At 37.5% G+C, this 19828-nt stretch overlaps 1 long non-coding RNA gene across 1 annotated transcript; it reads right to left on the bottom strand.

The window, feature by feature from the left end:
- Nucleotides 1-441: 441 nt before the first annotated feature.
- LOC131561594 (uncharacterized) lies at nucleotides 442-19709 on the bottom strand. The gene is made up of 3 exons (XR_009275092.1): nucleotides 19410-19709; nucleotides 1691-1847; nucleotides 442-650 (listed from the first exon to the last, which is right to left on the bottom strand). It is a non-coding gene; the product is annotated as an uncharacterized LOC131561594 (long non-coding RNA).
- Nucleotides 19710-19828: the final 119 nt, after the last annotated feature.

The raw sequence follows: 19828 nt of genomic DNA, 5'->3' as shown, positions 1-19828 counted from the left end.
GAAACACATTATAGGGAAGTTAAAATTAATTATTTTTAATTTAATTATTGACCTATTTGTCTTTATTTACTATTGCTAATCAAACAATCAAATGCGACTTCACTATTCAGTACTTGATTTTAACTCATCTGAAATAAATGTAAGAAATCTTCAGAGCATGGTTAGGAGATAATTTCATCTCCCAGAAAATTACAGTTTCAACTAAATTATTAAAACACTAGAGATATTTAAAATTAAAGTTTGCTAGGAATGCCATATTTTACATGCTGTTTTGGCATGAAACTACTGTTTCAGGTTATTACTGATAAATAATTATTTAATAACCACTAAGAGGTCAGTAAAGCTTGAGCAGGTGATTTAGGATTTACTTTAATTCATTTATGTAGTATCAAACTACTCATGTAATTACTACCTTTTCTAGCTAATTAAAAATAAGCCCACTTACACAGCACACAAAAAGAAGACCTTTTATTTTTTAGAATTTCTGCTGTATAATTATAATTTTAATATATGCAGAAACAGCTATGACTGTTCCTTAAAATGCTGATAACAGCTCCTTGTTTTGGGTGTGCTGTTGCTAACAGAAGTTGCTTCAACAGGCAATTCTGCAGATGTAGAGAACACCAGAAAAAATTCAAGTGCTAATCCAGCTGTAAATAGAAGGAAAAGACCATTGAAACAAATGCAGCATTGAAAAATAGGCAAATTTTTCATTTAGCACTAATTAAATTAGCAACCATTTTCCTAACAACCCCACTAGGGGTCAATAAATCTGCACATTGACAAGGCTCATTTTCTCATGGAAAACCCATAAACACTCCAAAATAGTGATCTCTGGTACATGATTGCTGTCACTGGAAAAGCAATATGCATCACTAAAATTAGGGCAAAATACAAAGAAACTACAAAACCCAATGACTAGTACTGGTCACTTTTATGCTCATAACCAAATAAATACCATTTAAAACATTGGAGTGTTCAAACTTCTGCAATTGCACATTTAAATTTAGTCCCAGAAAATGGTAACTTTTAAAAGTCAATGCCCAAAGCTGTGAAAGCTTTGAGTTATATAAAGAATGGTAATACACAAATAACCAGAAGAACAGAATTTACAGTCAACACTAAAGTAGTGGATCAGGTAAGGGAAAGACCAAGCAGTGGTAGTGAGGTTGAATCCCCAAAGAAGTGATGTTAATAAGCTTTGTAGATAAAAGGCTACCAATACATAAAGCAAAAAGCTTAGCAACAGGTCTGTGACAAACAGAAAATGTTACTATCAGTTCAAATGAACTTAGTAAATGTCCAGTTATATAGTAATTTATCAGCCCCTTATTTTAAGTATCACTTCTCTTTTGCTTGTTGACATGTTTAAAGGTTTGTAAGTTACACAAAAATTCAGAAAGTTTTCCTTAACTTTCCAGTTCTGTAACTTCTCTAAACTTAGGATTTGCTTTGCTGATTCACATTTTGCAGTGCCAGTACATTAAGGCCAACTTGGATGGGGCCCTGAGCAACTTGGTCTAATGAAGCATGCCCATGGCACAGGGTTTGGACCTTGATGATTTCCAAGAGCCTTTCCAACCTGAGCTGTTCTATGATTCTATGATCACACCAAAGGAATTGAATCTTGATGTTGTTTAATGAATGTTTGCAATTAAAATACAGCTTATATTTTCAAAACATAAATTACCTTAGGAATGGTAAATGACCTCTGCCAACTCTCTGATTCGTGTAATAGTTCCAGTGCTAAATGACCTGTTCTGGCAATTTCCAAGTGACTTTTTGAGTCCAAGATGTCAAACTCCTTCCTGTACCAGGAATCATCAGTACCTAAAATCATTTTGAGTCTGTAAATCAGAAAAAAAAAATAAAGTTTACCTAAATTCCCTGTAGGCAAAAGTGTTTAAAGAACTGTTGCTTTGCTGCTTCAGAACAGAATTACTACCCACTTAATGAGTTTTGTTAGTGAGGTTCTACACCTTGTTATAAATAAAAGTCTGAAAGAACAATTCACTTCAGATTTTAAAAGGTGAGCTAAAAACCTAACAATTATTTCAGAAAAATTCTACTGCCACAAAAAAAAAAAAAAATCCATTTTACACTGCAGTTAAATTATCAGTGGGCAGACAGTGGCTTAACTAACTACACAAAAGATAACAAGAGCTAAAACTCATGAAGATACACCTGAAACCTGAATGCACATATCCATTATACCTGTTAATTATTACACCATTTCCTAATTTGTGGAAAGGTGCTCTATTCCTAGCAGCCAATGACAGCCAAGCTTTTTATCTCTGAAATGGTCAGAGTCTGATTGACGGGTCAATGATCTATTAAAAAACAGTAACCACATCAGCAAGTTTTATATTTGCAAGGCACTGCAACTGAGGTTCAATATACAGAAATATATTATCCCACACAGTGTATTTCCTCCAATCTAAACAGTAAGACAGGAATTCTAAATTTAAAGGTTTTTAAAACAAACTGTCATTAACAGGTGCTTATCTCTAGTGATCTGCTGCACATAGAATAAAATTAAAAATAGCTTTAAAAATCCTCTTCCCTCTAGAAATGTTCTGGTGCAACATACACAACCTTAAAGTATCCCTAAAATAGCCATCAATTTTATTCCATATTTTTCTATTCATTAATAGTATTTACTCACCATGATAATCATTAAGCATTATGCCAAGGTAATTTAAAAGGGTGACACAGGTTCAGCTTCCTATAATTCCTGAATATTCACAGTAGCCTCATGCCTAATCTCCATTCTGAGAATTTACATCTAAATAGCCTCATCAAGTCTTTACTCAAGTCTTGTACCCTAAAAATAAACCACACTAATTCAACCTCCAGTTAAGAATTTCTTTATGTCTGTAACACACCACAAAGTTTCAAACTACAAATAAAACTATAGAAACAAAAGACAGTAATGCATCAGAAGACAAAGAACTATACCAATATAAGGCAAAAGTGCACATTCCCCTCTAGGATGCTAAAGTTTTAGGAGACAAACACTGTATTATTTTACTTCCTGCTTTGATTTGCTGCAGCTTAATGATGAACATCCTAAATAGTAAGTGGTTAATGACTTGACCCCTAAAATTTGCAAGAAAACATTACAATTGTCCTTTACCTGCTGAAAAGCTGGTAATAAAGTAAGTAATAAATACATAAAGTAGGATATTTCTTAAATTCTAAATTTTAATTTCTGTTGTGGACTTTATCCTTCCTTATTCACATACTTCACTTTATACTCCTCCTACATGTAGTATAAAAAATTAAACGATTGATTCATCTACCTTACAACAGAGGAAACTGAATTATTCATAGCCATCTTCAGAGTGTTCCTTTTCAGTTCAATTCAAGCTGCAGAGTTGTTTTTTCAACAACTTAATCCATGTGATTGCGGAGTAGAAAAGCTACTACAACAGTTGCCAACCAAAGGGAAACCAGGAAAACTTCTTGATGCAGAATTCTGTTTACATCACAGGAATCTCTTCTGGCCCTTTCACCATGCTGCTCAAATCTCCCTCCAAAACTCAATGTGATCTTTTTAAAAAGCCAGGGACTGCAGCTGTACAGCAACTTTGAAAGAAGAAACAGCAAGCAGTGTAGTAACAGTTTCATACACTTAGAAACCGAAACAACTCTGGAATGGTGAGGAATGCATTACATGTTTGCTTGCAACTTGTGCAAGAAAAAGGGAGATCCTTCTGCCAACAACTCCTGCTGGCACTGCAAGTGAATCAATATACCAGCAACAGCACCTATCTACTAAATCAATAAGCTTGGTCCAAATACAGAATGAGAGGAACACAATGCAAATAAAAACTGACAGGACAATTCAAGCTAAGCACCTTGCAGCTGAAGCAAACTCACTCTACCTAAGAGCAAGGGATGCATCATGTGGGCTCCAAAGAAGATGCTCTGGGTCAGTGAATGGCAGCTCAAGGATTACATGGATTGCAGTAGCCCAGGCTGGTGGCACCCAACCAGAACTCAAGGGAACAGAGATGTGGGAGAACACACACATACACATGCTTAACTGGGGAAATGAACAGAACAGGTCTTATTTCTGTCATCTGTTGTTTGGTGATTGTTACAAGCACCAAATCCCTTTTATCTGAATTTCCATACAAGGTTTCAGGCAAAGACTGTAGTCCTGTCCATAACTGCCCTGCCTAACCAAATGCAGGTTAGGCAGGATGATCATTTGGCTCACACAGTAACACTGTTAGCACATGGAATATTGCACAGGGGCTGCTTCAACCAGACCTGGTGGTATGGCAAGAACCCTGCTAGGTGATATCAAAATTACTGAAAATCACAAACCTTCATTTGCATACAGCAATATCTGTAATTAGTATAAAGTTACTTCTAAATGAGGTACTTAGGATATTATTGACCATAAAATAATTTCTATTAGTACCTACTATTGAAGTTAAATAGCAGCATTCAGTATTTAGTTCTTCTCACTAGCTATTACCAGAGGACCACAATACCATTTGGACTCAAGACAGGTACAGCTGGTTTACAGGTACATAAAACCTGTATTCAGCAATACCTAGCCATAAAACACCAGGTATCCTTTTTTCTTTTCCTTATTTGGAGCACTTCAAGTAACAAGATGATTTTTAGAAGAGAACACTTATGATATAGGTAACACAATAGAAACCTTCCTAAATACTCCTGCAGCAGCAGAAAAATAATTTAAACAGAAATCAAGGTTCTAAGCAGTTCCATAGCCCAACACTGTAAAAAATGTTAAATTGAAATACTGAGGAAGAAAAGGCAAGTTGTTCTTCATAACTATTACTATACAAAAAGAAGGCAAGCAATCAAATGGCATTGCTATTGCTAATATTTAATGTGTACCTACTTGCCAGCAGGATCAGCCTGTGGTTTCTGAAGTTGTGCTCTAGAAGGAAAATATTTCCCTGGATATGAAATGAAGACATTCCTTCTGTAAATACAATCTTGGCTCATATAAAAAAGGCATCTACTGAGCAGTTGCATCAGCCATTTTATTTTCCCATTATTATTTTTTGGAACCAAATGATGCAAAAATCTGAACACTAATTATAGATTTCCAATTCAGCCACTGAGAGTCTTCATTGTGTTTGAAAATTGGAGTAAAGGTGGTAGGCTTTTGTGATCAACTTGATAATTCCTGCCTCACAGTCTTTGTGCCTTTCAAGATGGCCCCTTAAGTAAATTTATTTATTGATTTTTGTTTTGCAATACACAAAAACATATAATTAAGGAGATATGAGCATCCAGTGGCTGCTACAAACAAAAGAAGTCAAAAGTTCTGGAGAACACTGACCTTTTGAGTAGAAAAGGAAGATAAAGGTAAAAGGTCAAAGATACACAAACGTGCCATGCACCTTTAGTTGAAGAACACCCATTCCCCAAACCCTTATTTTTGAGAACTATTTAAACAACTAAACTGCTATACCTTCTGTCAAGAAAGATATTGTTCCATATATTTCAGCATATTAAAATACCTCACAATATTAGAATAGCATCATTGTGGCTTTTTTTAAAAAAACTATTTAGTTTGCAGAAAATTTTCGACAGGTATCATTACCAATGAAAATCTATATTGGGACTGAAACCTGAGAAACAGAGGTGGATAAAGCAGTACAGGACCTAAGATGAAAGCAAGGTAACTGGTCAAAGAAACATCATAACAGCCTGATCTCCATCAGATTAACTGCTGGTAGATTTCACTTATTAGGATCAGGAGATATATACATATATAAAATATTTAAAATACAAAGCCACCAATATTATTTTCCCATCTTTACAAAAGTCTTACTCAAAAAAGATGAAGTTTCATAATGAAAACCTGGATGCTGACTGCATGCTCATAGTAAAAAATGGGATATTGTCACTGTTTTGGACAACAGCCATATGTAAGACTGTCCTTTTGCTTTTGTACTGTGGGAGACAGGGTGTTGAAAAGGTGTAATTCTTAAGTTTACCATGTAAAATAATGTATTTTATTTCCATGTAAGTAATCTACTAGTGCCAGGAAAATGTCTTTCATTCCCTACCACAAGTGGTTAAGTTACCAATAGACCTGAACAGAAGCTGCACTTCCTCTTGCCTTTAAGACAAGTGGGATACTTCTCATTTGTCAGCATCATGAAACAATTCAAGTTCACTGTCTGTCAACTGAAAAAAAATCAGTCACTCACTCCAAGAAGTCACACTGGAGCACACAAGTCATCACTACATCAAGTCATTTCCCAGGGCTGTTCCAAACTACAGGTGCCACACGAGCCCAGAAGACACTTTTAGACCAACAGCTCAATCATGACTTCATTCACTGGCTAGAGAGGATCCCTCCAGAGGAGCAAACATTGAACCTTGCTGCAAACATAAATGGCAGCAAGTACTTTTTGTCAGGACTGAACCTATGGCACCAGAGCTATGTAATTCCCATGCCAAGCCACACTGTGCACATTTTATCTGTGCCTCTAGTGTGCAGCTACACCCTTTATGTGGCATCATCAGGTTCAAAGGAGATGGCAATCCAGTCCAATCAACAGCTGATCTCCTCAGTACTTCCATATCTCAGGAAGATGAAAGCTGGCTTTACACATTTCTACAGAACCAGTGCCTCAAGAGAAAAGTTCAAACACATGCTTTTGAGGTGAGCATTGTAATTTAAACAAAACTCTTGAGAGATGTTAGCTACATGTTAGTATGACAGTAATGACTTTTATATCCAAATCTAGAATTTCAGTTCTTGTAAAGGCAAAAGATTATGTTAATATTTCTCTTTTGCACACACCCCAAGAACACACTTCAGCTGTAAGTGAAAAGGATTTGCTCTTCTATCCATAAGTCAAGAAGTTTAAGATTTTTCAAGAGATAAAGCTCCCTTAAGGAAACAACCTTCAGACTTGGGCCAAACTGTCTCTGTACACTGGTGAAGAGCATTCCAAAGATCACTGATGGTTCACTGCCCACACTTACTCCCTGTTGTGGCCACAGAAGGAACACACCTACCACCTTCTCTGCAGAACTGCATGAACGTCAAACACTCTTTCGTGGCTGTTCCAGTAAGTGTAAAGTTGTTAATTTACTAGGGCACTGCAGGAAAACAGGACAAAAAATTCAGATTAAGTGAGTGAGAACTACAGTGAATCATCTGGAAACAAAGTTTTCAAGTCTTCTGGCATTTATTTAGGAAAAAAATAAGATATGATAAATAAAGAAAATTAGCATTAGCTTTTTAATATATAAGCCTTTACATTTCAATGGTTTAGATGGATGTTAGTTTAGCCAACTGGTTAAGCTTTAACAGGGAACAGGTGACACTGAGTAACTATCAACATAGCTGACTGAGCCAAAGGTGCCTTTTAGATGCAAATTTCCTTATTTCAAGGAAATAAGCTTTTCTCTCAGAGTAAGGACAGCAATGCACTTTGATGATTTATTAAAAGTAATTTGACTTTTGATTATACTTCAAAAAATTGAAGATCACAATTTCTATCCTACTGCGCTCCAAAAAGTTAAAGGAAATCATCACAATTCAACAAAATGTGAATTAAGTGCACTAATTAAATCCAGAAACACTGATGTGGCCTGTACCCTTTTCCATGGTAATTCAGTTGTCTGAAAACACCTCAAGAACAATCAAAAACCCCAAGGTATGATGTAACAAAGCATCCTGGGTCTCCCTCTACTATTCCAAGTCACAGTGTGTAGCAGCAGGGCACAGCTGCATAACCACTGGTAAAAACCTTCATGTACTTTTGCTCTCACTCAAAGCACATAATTTTCTTCACTGTTTTTTTTTGAGGCAATACCTCAATTATTATCTGTACTGTGCCATTATTGCTGTGTACCTTCACTCAGCTGCCTTTGATTCAATAACTTTTATAAATGTTTTTATTACTTGCAGTACTACATAGTTGTGCCTCTGAAATTTTAAGTTGTTTAACTTCCAAAGCTCCTGAAGCATGAAGAGCTAAGGATGGAAACGAAAGAGATTTATCTATTTATTCATTTGTCTTCATGCAGAAGCTGCTCCAACCTGAAGCAAAACTATAAATGGCTTCTTTCTGCAATATAAAGCAAAGAAAGTAGAGATTATAAAGAAATGGTCACCGCATAGTTTAACACCTTCTGTACTGGAACTGCAATCCTGTTGGCAAATGCAATTCTTTCTGTTTGCCAGGTGTTGCAAGTTCTATACTTGATTTTCACTAGAATAGAAACAACAGGACTGATGTACACAAGGCCAATATTGGCTACTAGTATATTAGCATATTCTTTATCCAGAAAACCATGTGAGCTGCTATACAAAGCTAAAATCACAAAAATCTTCCAAACATTTTTTGAAAAACACTAGCAGGAAGTTTTCACATAGAACAGAAGCGACAGTGCCAATGTTAGAAATCCATCTTTTTAACAGGAGCTCTATTTAATGCCCCAACCCACAAATGAGTTTGGTACTAAGGTGGGTCTGAACAGTGTACAGTGACCCACCCTTACTCCATGCCAAGTGACATCATCTACAGAAGGACAGCCACTGCTCCGTGTGACTCGTGGTGCTTTAGTGCCACACACATGCACCTGAATTGTACATTCTGCAAAAACACCAAAGAGGAAAATTAGAGGTGAAGAAACACAAGGAATTTGCAATTCATTCCATATTAAAGTACTCTTTGTATCCAGCTAATGATTTGAGTGACTCCAGGTTTAACTTACTTGTGTTAGGAAGCACATGGAATATAAGTGAACAGCTTTGGTATCATTGAGCATATGACAGTAAATACATATTGGTTTTCCTTCCTGTTTATGTGAGCTTACTTTAAAAGACTTGAAAATTAGCAGATAAAGCAGAAAACCCAAAAAGCTATTACACTAAACATGTGATCCATTATCTTTCTCTAGAGATTAGTAATCTTTACAACAGACCAGAGATACAGGAATTCAGAAAGCAGTACAGTTTGTTCTACCTTGGCTAATGCTCTGAATTACCTGACATTGCATTCCAAGAACTACAGCTACTTTAACATTACATTTCATATTAATCTTTATCTTGCAGGTCAAACTATCATATCATCTAAATGAGTGTCAGTTTAGGAGCCACATGCTAATGAAAAACATTAAGTGAGGTATGGCAACAGCTCATGTAAACTGTCATGAAACACTGGAGCAGAAGAAAAATTTGAGAAAAATAAAATACATAAAACTAAACTACTAAAACATCATATTTGTCAGCACAAATCTAAAAAGCAGCAAATAGAGATTTAGTTTATACAGTGGAAACCAAATTTAAAAATAATTGAAGGCATCTTTTCAAAAATAAAGATAGCATTCATTCAGTAAATACAAGGTATTCAGAGACAAGTGAGAATCAAAATATTAACATACTTCTCTCAACAGGAACTTTAGGACATCACAATATATAAACAATATATTATGAACTTCAGCTGCCAACAGAAAAACCATGCAGAAAACTGAACAGTCTGATCAGAGTGAGAAAAAAAAATAGTAAATGGTGGGTATGGATGGAAAGTTTCACAAAATGAGCAAGTGCAACAACTTGATTTGATGAAGCTGAAATTAAAAACATCCAAAATGTCCGCTAAAATGGCATTCTTCATTAAAAATGCAAATACAGAAGAAGGAAGAGGGAAGCTAATAAGAATTAAGAACTGTGCAATCATAGTACATAGTTTTTTAGTCCCTCATACATTATGATGTTACCTGTCACTTCTTTCTTTTTATGGCAAACAAGTAAGTTTTACTTTACCAGCTCTGAAGGAAGTAAAGATTCCAACCCCAAATGGGAAGCAGCTGCCAAGTCCCTTTACCTATGCTTATCCCTTTAACTAGGGAAACACAGTGTTTAAAAAACAAGCACTCACACTTCATATCCAGGGAAGTTTAAAGGATAAAGTTCTGATCCTGGAAGCTGTTCTATGCAGTTCCCCTCTCCAGGCAGCTCTGAAGTGACAAACTGTTTAGTGGCCATGTCAGCTTTCCCTGGAGCATGCAAACATGGAGAAGGAAGCTGTCCATCAGCAGCATTCTCCACTGCTTAGCACTGCAAAGCCACTGACACTGTACTGCTGGACAGAACAGTGGTGTCGTGCAAAGCTTTTCCTTTCCAAACAGAGCCCAGCTTCTTAAGACTTTGAGTATAGAAAAAATGAAAGCCCCTTAAAAATGTCTTGACTCACATTCACCTTTCAAGAATGAAAATTTCACTCTTGCAGCCAACATCAGTATTTTAGAAAGATGTGGGGAAACTTTACCTTAATAGGTCAAACTCTATTCTTTCAAATTCTCAATAGCTTATCTTTTATAAATCAAAATACAGTTTAGCAGGGACTGAAGCTGTTCTAATGTAGAAGTTATCTAGGCTTTTCCACATTACACTGGCTTTCCAGCTCCATGACAGAAATTTGCCACCATGCTCCACATTAATAAGAGTACTCATGATACTTCAAGAGTAGCTCTAGCCCATTATTTTAAAAATTAAGTAGTGACTTAGCTCAGGAACTGGATGTCCAGAGCAGAACTACTGGCAGAAAGCTTGCCACTGATCTTTGGGATTAGTCCTGCTTGACAAGCATTGATGCAATAAGGGGTTTGAGCTTATGAAAGTCTCACACCTGAGAAGTCAGAGCTCTGCCTCCTGGGGCTCCTCTGCTGGACACAGGAAGGCCAGGAACAGCCCAACTGCAAAGTCTGTATTCCCCAGAGGTCCTCTGGAATTAGCAATCCATGCAGTTACAGAGCTAATAAAGTCACCTTCCTCCATCTTATCTCAATTTTATGCTCTTTTACAATCTAGAGTAGGAAAAGAAAATAAAAACAAGTCTAAGTTCAAGAAAATACACTACTTTAAACAAGCTGATCTGACATTCTCAGCAAAAAAAAGCACAATCATATCTACACTGGCATATTACCAAAGAACCCACACTAATCCTAGTATTTATTTTCATTGCTTGTTGAGTAATTCCACCTTACTTAGCATTTCAGAAATTTTTCTAACCAAATATAACCACAGGTCAAATTATATTACCTGCTCTTCACCTGCCATCATGCAATTTGCTGGACGAAGTTTTGCTGAAAGACTGACTTCTTTTCAGACATATTAAGCATACAGTGTGAAAACAATTGAAATGAAATCTGCTGGCAGAACACAAATGTAATGTATTTGAGAACTATTCCTTTTCTCCAAATTGACCCATAAAAGTAGCTTATGGATGAAGCCATGGTTAGTCCTTGTTAATCCAAGAAAACTTCTAATATTCCTCTAATACTAATTTCTCTGAATTCTCTTAATTCAACAGAACTGACAAAAGCTTGCATAATTTCTATTTTTCATCATCTTCAACATAAAATTAATGAACTGCAGCTCCACTAGATCTCACTACTTCTGTTCCTAGGCATGAGTCAAATGAATATGCTCTGAAAATGATAAACATTCATGACAAGAAGTATTTTACTTATCACTTTGGAAAATAATGAAAGACTTTCCTATATTTCTTGAAGAAAATCTAGTCTGATAGGAAAGAAACTGTATGAGTTTAACAGAAAAGCAAATTTCAGGAGTTTCTCTTTAAGAATACATTCTGCCCACACTCCTTAACTTCTGACCTATATCAATTCAGGTATGAGGACCTTACAAGTTTGTACAACCAGCTCAGTTCCAAGCAATGCTCAATGTATTTGTTCTCCCCATATTTTTAAGGTGTGGGGAATAGATTATCATCTGGTTTTTTTTTGTTTTTTTTTTTAATGGGAACTGAGGCAATGAAAAGTTTATTTGCTTGCACAGTACATGGAACCACATGTAGAACTCAGTGAGTGAATGTCACACACTCCTAACTTAAACATTGCACTGCCATTCCCCAGTGCATAATCCTTCACCTTTTTGATAAGATACACAACTACCCTTTTCACCTCAGCTTTTCACCCTACCTCTTGAGATTTTAACAGTCATCATCCCTGATTATATGATTTCTATATCTACAATTCTCTCTTCCTGCAATATGAGATTTACTGTCCTCCTCTGCTTTTGTTCCTTACTTGAACTCTCAGGTGCTGGTTTACAAGCACAAAATAATCAAATGATTCAAAGTCAGGATTATCACAGGGCATCTGATAGAACTATTTTTTTTTTGTTTAGTTCCTGAGCCTCATACACTATTTGAAGGAAGTTCTCTCTTATCTTATATTGTTCAGAACTCACCCACACAATCACCTTCCTCCACTTCAGTTTTCAAAATGTTAAGAATTACTTTAAGTCCTGAGGCAGTGCCCTATATTCTGTATTCTAGTGTGACTTTAGGACTCTGGGAGAAAAAAGATGAGTGTTTTGCCACATAACAGACGTTTTTTCTTTAAGTTAACAGGCCCATTAACTTCTTTAACTTACATAACCTTCACTGAATTAGCCATCTAATAAACAAGAATAAATTGCACCTAAAACTGAGTTACATTAATGGACTTTCACTCAAGCATGAGTTCAGTGCAGGTGAGGGGTAAAGTATTTAGGGAGAAGAGAACAGTGAAGGAGAGTGGCTTCTAACTCCATCCTTCACCTACTCATCTATTACTTTGAGGTTTTTGGTCACATAAGGAAGAAACTCAATTTCTGCTTAGGCAGCCCAATGTTACACTGGTGTAAATGCCACAATGAGAATGCAGCCTTAAAACCCAAGGTGAACATTTCAGCATCCTCTGTTCAAGAAAGCTGACCTCTAATGAGAACTGAACAATCTAAAGGCATACATGATTTAGATTGCCATTGTGTTCCTTTACTAAAGAACAACAGCAGGCTTATGTGAAAGCTGATGAGACAAAAGAAACCAGGATAAGCTTTTACGACTTCCATGGTGATTTTAACTCATTTAGTCAGAAAACCACAACACAGTAGCCCTTGTGAAACCAGAAAATCTCTTACTAATGATATGCAGGGACCCTACCTTTCCAGTACTTCAAAATAAGCTTAATTTCAACCTACTGGCTTTCAAAGGATAAAAAAAAAACCAGAAGAGATGAAGTAGAACAGGTAAGTTAGTCATTACCTTGCCAACATTTGCAAGATTAGACAGTAAATAATAATCACAAAAAACTCCATAGAGTGTTTTCAAAAATTGTTCAAGTGTGCTCAAGGAGGACAATTTAATTAAAACAGAAATATTTCCTTTTCTGACCTATTTTCTCATTCTGAGATTCCTCTGGGATGAACTATCCAACAGTGATTTTGTGCTGGATCTCTACATGCAGTGGGCACCATGAAGAATCCTGAGGTCTGTGGAAGATGACCAAGAAAAGATATCACATACACATACTTTTACATCTAGCATAACCAGCTATTTCTTCCCCTCCAAGAAATCCATGTGTTGAAAAATACCAGCCAATGTACTCCTGGAGTTTGCTGATAATACCAATTTTAATTATACCAACAGATTTGAATGGTAATTCTTAATGCTCTGTATCTGGGCTTCACCCAAAACATATTTCACAGAAGATTTAAGCATCCAAATATATTTTAACAATCTTGATTTCCATAGCCACTCTTCCAAAGTGAAAGAGGCTAAAGTTGATTTTGCTAATAGAAATGCAAACAAAAGCACTACAGGAGACTAGTATTCTCTAGTTCATAAGAGCTTTAATGTTTGTTATTTAAACAATACACATTACATTTATGTCAACAACTTCTGACTATGAATTGAGTATTAAACCAAGAAAAAACTGGTTTGCAGGCTCTGATGCTTTGATTCCAGGCTGGAAAGATTTTGAGTATAATTTTCAGCCAGACAGCCAAGGACACCAAGAGTTGCAAAAAAGATCCATTTCAATTGTAAATGTTACTTTCAAACAATTCTTATTTCCCTCCTGGCAAATCACTTTCTACTGATATTTGCTATGCTAAATGAAGTAGACAGGAATTTTCTAAAAAACATAATTTCCAGGAAACAAACTGACTAAAGTATTTTATTTCCCCCTAACCTTATTTAAGAGAACAAAGCTGGCATGCTCACAATGCATCTGTGGAAGATTTATGCCTGTGTATCTATCAGCTTTCCCACTACCAGCTTTTTCATCAGCTAATTTCAAACACACTTAACAGTGAGATGAGAATCACAAATATTTCAGGATTGGGTAACTGTACCATGCCCTCTTTTGTCTCTTAAATTAGAAATGAGGGAATAGCAATCAAAAGCTAGAGATTATGGCACAATGACACAAACCAGCTGCTTACACAGATTGTCACTGATACAGGAATTGAGAAAGGAGAAGCCTTCACACTGACCCACAAAAGCCTCTATCACGAATGGCCCATGATGGGAAGGTCACTGAAATCAGATTAATTTGTCACTGACTTCAGCAAGCTTTGGGTCAGACCTGCTGCCTCCAGAGAGTTACTTTTTGTCCTACTCATCTGAAAACAAGAAGTGGTGTTCCAGGGATAAGAGTCCCTACAAAGCACATTCAATGTTTATCAGTTAGATTATCTGGCAACACTCATTATCAATATACTGCCAGTAACAGTGCCAAAACATGGCACTGAGAATTGCTGTGTATCTATAGACTGCCTGACCAAGAGGTGAGGGATCAGCTCCTGTATACATGAAGAGCTTTTTATATCTGCTCTGTCACAGAGCTGAAGGAATCAGCTGGCAACATCAGTCATCATGCACAGCAACTATATAAACAGATGGAGACAGAAAGTCTTTAAAGCTAACAAACTTAAGCACAACCACTTTTTGTGGCAATTAGAAATATTTATTCATGAAGAAGTTGTCATAATTTATTCAGTATTTTGATTTCTGCAGCAGAATTATTAAGAAGTTAGAAGCTCAGAAAACTGCTTTGTACCACTTATTGAGGATTTTTCCAAGTACATTTCACTTACAAATTAGGAATCCATGTCAAACTCACATCCTAAATAATGGGCTACTAGATCTGTTACCAGAGCTTCTGGAAATGTAAAGAAAAACAAAGTCTTATGTTTGATTAAATAATAAATTTAAATATTCTTTTGCTCAGCTACAGATTATTTTTGTAGCAATGCCTCAAGTAAAAAGTCAAGACTCACACTAGCCTAGTCCCTACTAGGCTAAACCTAGAACTTCTTAATTCACTTGCACAATTTTGAGTTTCACTCCCTACTTTTACACTGCTATAGACAAGCAAAAAACATTACTATTCACATACTAAGAAAACTATAGCAGCTTATTACTTGAACTTAGCAGTCCGGAAAAACTTCAATTTTAATGCAAAGGAATACAAAGTAATTATTAAATAATCAGATCACAGGTACCTAAGAATCTCATTAATAAGACAAAGTATTGAAAGGTTTGAAGCCCTTATCTCAAATGGAAATAATCTGAATACCTCTTCTCCAATTTTGCAACATTGCAGAAAGCACGTCTCAAATTTGCAACATGTGCAAATTAACTTCTGCATCCTGCCTGGAAAACCACCAAATTCAGGTTCTTTTTTCTCAAGGCAAAGGGAGTACATGAAGAAACCTACAAGTCTGCTCTCCAGATCTGCCATGGCTCAACACAGCTGAAGCTATTTATAGAGGAAAGGCTCTAAACCAACAGATCTCAGTACTGGTATCTCATGCTATCAGTAAAAAGGCTTTTAATAAGCTTTGGTAAACAGATGACCAAAATGAAGATTTCTAGTCAAGTGTTCATTTGGTAAAAGTGCTCATATAGGCAGTCCCAAATGAATGGAATCTTCTGCATTCACCTGTGGCAGCATCTCACAGGGACAGCCCTCCAGCAACAGCAAAGGCAGAAAACTGCTCCACACATCCCAGGTCATTCCTGTCACATCTCCTACTGGCTAGGCATAAAAAGGGATGAATATAATCAAGAAATATGGCACTTAGAGTACAACAATTAATTCACAAATTTGGAATTAAAATTAAGATCAGACTACATTAATCTTAGACCCTTTAATCTGTAGTATATTTGTTTCATTTAAAATTTCACCTTTGAAAGCACAAATGCTGTACCAGCATTACCTCCCATTTCTCTGAAGACTGAATGCTGGTACATTCTCCTGCAGATAAAGAAATTGCCATCTCTATTTTCAGCCCATGCCAAAACCACTTAGACATGAAGTTTTTACTTTAAAGCATTGCAAAGGTGGACAATAAAACCCACGAACCTGAGAACATTTCAAGTTAAAGATCTGGAAAATAATTTGATTTCTATTTGGTACTATTTTAGTACATTTTCCCACAATACACAGGCAGGTCCCATGCAGAAGGATTTCTGTGAAGTCCTACACACTTGTTGCTTGTCTTCATGGTCTCCATTTAACACACACACAGGATTTTAGCCAAGAGGTGTGTGAACAGCACCACACTTACCACTCCTGTCAGATTCATACCCTGCCAGTCACCCAGCAACTATTATGCAACTGTCCAGAGATCTGTTGACTCTGCAGAGGCCGAACAGTTTCTGCAGCAGTTTGGGGTAAGAAAATAACCCCAGCTCTCACCTATTTATTTACACTACCAAGGTCTACATAAAGCAGCACAGCATAACATATAAGCCCAAGAAAAAAAAAGAAAAATGGGCTTTTATTTTTGCAGTTTCTGGTGCAATGAGGAAGGGAAACATAAATGCTCATATAGGCAATTCAAAGGCAAACAACTTGCTTTAATTTGTACTTGGAATTTATCTCAAGCAATTCTTTAAGCAAAGGCACTTTGCATAAACTGTCAAGTGCAATAATGTGGTATGGCTCACAACTTAAAATGAAATTTTCTGAAACAGAATTCTGTAATTCTATCTGCAGTTATTTCAAAAGCAATTTGACTTCCCAGAAGACAGTTTACCACAGAAAGGAATTGGTCCTCTGTACAGATCCACCTTCCTCCCGAGTGTGTTGTCTGACAGAGGCTCAAACTCTGCACCAGAGGCAGCCCCAGGGTTACTCTGGCTGTGAGGGGCTCAGGCAGACAAGGGCAGAGTTACCCAGAGCCCTGGCAGGATCCCTCATGTGCAGCTTCTCTGCTCCTTCTCAGCTGGAAACGGGACTGGGATGTGAGCTGGGAACAGCTATTCCAGTGTCTGAGGGAATTCAGCACCAGCACACCCTGGCAATGTTTCAGCCCCAATAGCTAAATAGTACTTTAAATAATAAATTAATTAAAGCAGGAAGTATTTGATACTTGTCTTAGATCCCTTTCCTCAATAAAATTTTAGAATCCAACACAGAAAATTACTCCACTTGTTATGAAATTGCTAATACACACCTTAAAACAGTAGATTGCTTTAGGAAGGCACAATACAGTGTTCAGTACTGTTCTTATCTATAATGAAAATAATCTGTTAAAATTTATATATAAGATATTTTAAAAGCAGCTTACAAGAAATTAAATCAAGTTGTTTGTCTCCCTGAGCTATACTTCACAGATTTTAAATAGAAACTGATACCTGTCATGTACACACAGTTGAAAATGACCTTGCTGCAAAGTCCATAAGTAATACAGACACTTCCTACCACACAGGTATTGAGTTTTCTCTAGTTACCTCTCTCCTCAGAGCTAGTCCTAAGACCAAAACTTCATATGAAATTAATGAAGTTAGTGAAGCTCCTGATTGTGAGGACAAAAATCTTTTAATCTTTATCTTTTCTCCCACCCCAGCAATTTTGTTTTTACTGATGCTACTCAAATGTGAATCTTCTCATGGGACCCCATATGAAATATGAGAGTAAAGAAGATACAGTGCCTCTTTTATTATTGCAATTACCCCTTTCATACCTGCCAGAACTCATTCTGAAGCATGCCATTTTTCATTTTTTTCTGGCAAACTGATTTGATTCAACTGCTCAGTGCCTAGCACATAAGAATTCTGGAAAGGGGGACACAGACAGTGTTGTAACTCCTGCCTCCAGAAAGGACTTGAATCAAACAGAAATTTGGTACACACCTGCTGAGTTTGGTAAACTGCACACATTATTTCAGTCAAAATCCATGCCAAATAAAACTCCCCAGTTATCTTATCTCCTACCATGTTTAAAGACTAAGAAATCTAACATGCTGATCTAGTTATTCTCAGCATCCAAAACACAGCTTGTTAAATATTTTGCCGAGTTCCAGTCTTGTTCAGCAAGGAGGGTAGGTATGGTACAGCCATTGCTTCAAATACAGTGTGTGACTGAGCCTCTGGAGAGATCCACGTGGCTCCCACATTGTCATGTCCCATGCTCAGCCTCAAATGCATCCACAAAGGTGTGCTGCAAACAGGCTGGCACTGCAAGCAGCTGATAATTGAGTGTGCTCCTAAATCAGAGAGAACACAGCTGAAAGCAGCACAGGAGCAAAGCACATTAACCTCAACTTCTACATGCTTGAGCAAACTGGCTAATCACATCCTTCATTTAACCTCGGTGCTCCTGCAATGATATTCCAACCTACAGAACAAGGTGGAAATAATTACCTGATAAGGACTAATTGCCACAATATCGCCCATCACCTTCTTTCCTATGCATTTACAACATTTAAGAACTGGTACAGAAACTGAACTCTAGCTAATGAGAACACACAGGTGATTGAAATCAAGTAGTAGCTCAAAGCTGACACAACCACTGAGAACACTGCAGTTCTATGAACTAAAAATTAAGACCAAAATAGACCATAAACCACCTATACTATGGACAGAAAACCAAAGCAGTGAGTTTGTTTCTGAAGCCCTGTGTGAACATCTAAAGAACAAACTGGCCTGAGAACCAGCTCCTTTCTTGACTTTTTGTCCCCCATATCACTAACAAGGATCTTTGTTCTCTAGACTACAATTATAAACCATCTTCATTACAGATAAAAACCAGATAAAAGTTAAGGACCTTATTAGTGGTCCTTAAGAGAACTTCTTCAGATTCTCAGGACAGAGAGCAACATGAAATCAAGATAAAAATAGAGCATCAATTGCCTGAAGAGTTTATGTGAGTTAAAGAATCTGTGACTAATCTCTCTGCTGACAAATACACACAAAAGTTAAATTACTTTCCCACAAGCCTTGTAGCACAGCCCACAGCGGTTAGAGAGATTCCCACAGCGATAAAGGAACTTCCTGGTTATTCCAGGCTTAGGGGCATTGGTCTCCCACAAGCCTAAAAGAAAAAAAAAAATGCCCACTGTGTTTTCCAATTAGCAGCCCAAACTAACAGAAAATCAACAAGCCACTTAAGTCTTCTAAAATAAATTCAGTGCAATAATACAGCACGCTGTCTCTCATGCTCTGAAAGCAGACCTTACTCAATTTAAAGCAATATTTTTAAGAGATGCTGCCTGAGCTACATTTAAAAAATGGACTTGAATGGACCAAAAGCCCGCAAAACGAAAACCAGTCGAGCGGATAAAGTAGATAAATCTCAAGGTCTTTTCCAACCTCAGTGATCTAACGGTTCTGTGAGAGCAGCCATGTTAACACCTTTACTCGAAGCCTCTGTCCCCTCACGGCAGGGCAGTCACTGAACACCCGTGGAAGAGCGGGGTTCTCCCACGGGCGCCTTTCCCCGGGAGCCCGAGCGCTGTGTGTGAGCGCGCCCTCACTCGCGCTAACAGAGGCCTCGTTTGTCACGCGGCTGAGGGCGGCACGTGAAGGCAGCCCCGTCCCGGCTCTCCGCGGGCAGCAGCGCAGCCAGCCGGCGCACAGCCCCGCGGCCCGGGCGCTTGGCAGCGGCTCGCTCCCGGCGGGGCGGGCGGCGGGCCCGGCCTCACGGAAAAGGAACGGGAAGGGGAAGGGGCGGCGCGGCGGGCGCGCACTGCGCAGGCGCGGCCCGGCCCCGCCCGCCGCGCCCCCTCCCC

Source organism: Ammospiza caudacuta, chromosome 9 (genome assembly GCF_027887145.1).
Source record: "Ammospiza caudacuta isolate bAmmCau1 chromosome 9, bAmmCau1.pri, whole genome shotgun sequence".
In the NCBI taxonomy this organism is placed as follows: domain Eukaryota; kingdom Metazoa; phylum Chordata; class Aves; order Passeriformes; family Passerellidae; genus Ammospiza; species Ammospiza caudacuta.
This window is presented reverse-complemented; position numbering and strand designations above follow the sequence as displayed.